The sequence below is a fragment of the Octopus bimaculoides genome, chromosome 30 (genome assembly GCF_001194135.2).
Source record: "Octopus bimaculoides isolate UCB-OBI-ISO-001 chromosome 30, ASM119413v2, whole genome shotgun sequence".
NCBI lineage: Eukaryota > Metazoa > Mollusca > Cephalopoda > Octopoda > Octopodidae > Octopus > Octopus bimaculoides.
The window spans coordinates 5,122,046-5,126,175 of record NC_069010.1 but is presented as its reverse complement, the minus strand read 5'-3'; the positions used below and the strand labels follow the sequence as shown (position 1 = coordinate 5,126,175).

General features: G+C 41.2%; 1 protein-coding gene across 2 annotated transcripts in view; it reads right to left on the bottom strand.

Annotated features, from left to right (window-relative positions):
• LOC106874221 (unconventional myosin-XIX) overlaps positions 1-4,130 on the bottom strand; it is a 44,386-nt gene that overhangs the window by 5,080 nt on the left and 35,176 nt on the right. The window lies entirely within an intron of this gene.

The following is a 4,130-nucleotide window of genomic DNA, read 5'->3' as shown; positions in this document are numbered from 1 at the left end:
ATGTGTGTGTGGCAATATATCGATGTATGTATGTATGCATGTATGCGAGTTTATATGTGTGTGTGTGTGGCAATATTTCGGTGTGTGTATGTACGTGTATATATTTGTGTGCGTGTGTGGCAACATTTCGGGGTATGTGTATGTATGTATGTGTGTGTATGTATGGATGTGTGTATATATGTGCGTGTGTATGTATGTGTGTATATATATATGTATGTGTGTGTGTGGCAATATTTCGGTGTATATTTGTGTGTGCATATACACATCCTGACACACAACATGCATATGTATACACATTCGCACATACACAAATAGACACATGTAAACACGCACACATTACTGTACCATAAACGATTCATCCCTAGGTACACATAGACACAAAGATTTGTTAGCTATACGTCTACAAAATAAAATCATTGTGTACAGCGTGTGTGTGTGTGTGTGTTGAACGGAAGAACACAGAACACGTGTGTACACAAAATGAAAAGAGCCTCTCGGACTGGATGATGTAATCCTAACATACTGACCAAAACATGGGACGATCACGGCTGGAGCGCCACCTTAACTCATAAGACATACTTTGGCCGTAACATAGAGATCCAACAAAGGAGCCTCTATGTGGTTCTTTGTCCTGCAAGAAATAGCAGCTAAATTTCCCTGAAAAAAAAAACGCACATCGGGAAATAACTTGTGGTGACCAATGCCAAGAATTTAGACAACAGAGGCTTGAGAGTTGGGAGGGGGGAGAGATCTACTGCACCAGGGGTTGGCCCAGGGTTAAACAACATCATCATTATCATCATCAATAACAACAAAGTGTTTTAGTGATGCAAATAAATAAGATAATTACCTCATTATATATATATATATATTCTGCTCGAGCAACATCTATGATCGAAGACGTTCCAATTGTGACCATCCAGTATATTCTTCCTGACATACTGTATATATTATATCCATGACTACATTAACACGAAACGTTCTTCCTTTGTTTTCTTTTGTCAGACGTAGTAACATGTGACGAAGGAGGATTTGGCTGCTACTTTTAGCAGGGTCGATTAACACTTGTTAATGTTTTAACCCCCGTCTTTTTTTTTTTTTTTTAGAAGAACGAAACGACGAAACTGAAATTACCAAATGCGTCCTTCCTTTTTTTATGGGTATTTGGCTGTTATTTCTAGGTGCGCAACGATTACACCATCAAAATGTCTCCTTCCACCCATCCCTTTCTTAAAAAAAACAACAAAAAAACAATCCTGTGGGGTGAGATCTGAGGGAGAATTGGTCGTTATTTCTAGCCGGCAAAGCGACTAATGTGGTAATTGCAGTACTTGTTTTCTACTTGTGTCGTCGTTGTTATTTAACCCTAGGTCGACGTCCAGTAAGCAGAACCACTGATTAGAAATATTTCGAGCTATGAAAAAGATGTGTTCTTTTGGTTATATGTTTCAGATATATTTGGTTGCTGTTACTGGCAGCGTAAGAGACCACCTATAGGCTTTCTTCGTTAGTCCAATGTGTCATCATACGCTCCCGTACGAGTATGTATATATAAGTACATGTATATATATATATATATATATATATTATAAGTACTGCTTGTCTGTGCGTATGTGTATATATATGTCAGATGGAGGAATCTGTTTCCTCATTCACTTCACTGCAGTAAAATCAATCCAGCAGCCAAGTTTCTCATTCACACACAACATCTAAAACTGCTGACTAATATATGAATTATTCTAAGGTTAACACAACCATCAGCAACCGGCCTCTGTATTTCCTGCTGGCCCCTATACTTCCAATTAATAAGAAACCAAGTGTTCCCTAAACATTTCACAAAATTATAAACCAAAAGGGGTCGTTCCTTAATTGACTTTATTACAGAGCTAGTTTCAGTTTCACAGCCAAAAATTTTCGCTTTCCTTACACGTACTGAACCCTACAGATTTTATTATTATTATTGTAAGCCAAGCCCTCTGACGGAGTTAGCATCATATTCTCAGCATCAACACACGAATTCTTTACCCGCCAAACACCGAGGGAGCTTTTTCTCCACGAGTGATTCCCAACTTTGGGGTATACACCTCACTGGTGGTGCCTGGGAAAATTGTGGTGGGACGGGAGATGTTAATTTTTTTCCTTTTTTTTTTTTATTAGTGGGACAGGGAATTGTGAAAATCTTTTTTTAAATGTACTTTCTTTTTTGTACTCAGTTCTTAATAAGAATTACCGGTAGATACTGTTGTATTAAGCAACTGTGGTAATATTAAAATATTAGAAATAAAGTTTTTTTTCAACCACTGGTCGGGCATACATTTTTCTGGCAAGTTATCGTGGGGTCTGGGAGAGAATAGGTTGAGAAACGCTACTATATATGGTCGTTCAGCGTACTAGAAATAGCAGCCAAATCCCTCTTAAATCCCCCACTCTACAACCTGAAGAAAGAAAGGGCAGATTGGATAATTTGATAGTCATGTGGCTGGAAGAGCCTTCATTACAGGTTTACACAAGCAGAGAAGAATTGGAATTAAATAACAATACCAACAGTTTAAATCGACCCAATGTGGGAATCTCTACGTGGCCATTTAAACTCCTAAAAAGAGCAGCCAAACTCACACTCAACGTTTTACTTAATGAGAAAAAGGAAGTGCAAATTTCGCATAATAGCAGTAGCTATATTATCTGAAAATAAAAGCGTGGATGGTCATATTTGGAAGGTCTTTGAACATAGGTCTTCTGCTCAGTGAAGTTTCATCGTAATCAAGTACAGGTGTGGCTGTGTGGTAAGAAGCTTACTTCCCAATCACATGGTTCAGGGTTCAGTCCCACTGCGTGGCATCTGGGTCAAGTGTCTTCTACTATAGCCCCAGGTCGACAAAAAGCCTTGTGAGTGGATTTGGTAGATGGAAACTGAAAGAAGCCCATCGTATATTCTATTTTTTTTCTTTTACTTGTTTCAGTTATTTGACTGCAGCCATGCTGGAGCACTCCTTCAAAGGGTTTTTTTTAGTCAAAGAAACTGACCCCAGGACTTATTCTTTGTAAGCTTAGTCCTTCTATCGGTCTACTTTGCTGAACCGCTAAGTTACAGTGACATAGACACACCAACATCGGTTGTCAAGTGGTGGGGGTGGGGGTGGGGGGACAAACAGGCACAAAGACATGCATAAATATACACATACATATACAATGGGCTTCTTCCAGTTTCCATCTGCCAAATCCACTCACAAGGCTTTGGTCGGCCCAAGGCTATAGTAGAAGTCACTTGCCCAAGGTGTCACGCAGTGGGACTGAACCTGGAACCATGCGGTGCCACACCTGCACCTATACATCATCATCATCATCATCATCGTTTAACGTCCGCTTTCCATGCTAGCATGGGTTGGATGATTTGACTGAGGACTGGTGAAACCGGATGGCTACACCAGGCTCCAATCTGATTTGGCAGAGTTTCTACAGCTGGATGCCCTTCCTAACGCCAACCACTTCGAGAGTGTAGTGGGTGCTTTTTATGTGGCACCATCACCAGTGCTTTTGACATGGCACCAGTACGTAAACCAATGCTTTTTAGGTGATCCAAAGCCTCTGCTGCTTTGCAGTTATGTCCAGCCATGGAAAAGGCTTGGGAAATAAACCCTAAAGAAATATTGGGTGTCAGAGCCCCTGAGGCACTTTGATGATGTCTACAGTCTTGTTCTGAACGGGGCAACTACTTGTCCTCCATACCATGTTGCCCAAGCTTGGGTCCTATTGAACACATTCGTTGGCACTCTGTCGCTTACGACGTCGAGGGTTCCAGTTGATCCGATCAACCGAACAGCCTGCTCGTGAAATTAACGTGCAAGTGGCTGAGCACTCCACAGACACGTGTACCCTTAACGTAACTCTCGGGGATATTCAGCATGACACAGTGTGTGACAAGGCTGACCCCTTTGAATTACAGGCACAACAGAAACAGGAAGTAAGAGTGAGAGAAAGTTGTGGTGAAAGAGTACAGCAGGGTTCGCCACCATCCCCTGTGAAATTAACGTGCAAGTGGCTGAGCACTCCACAGACACGTGTACCCTTAACGTAACTCTCGGGGATATTCAGCATGACACAGTGTGTGACAAGGCTGACCCCTTTGAATT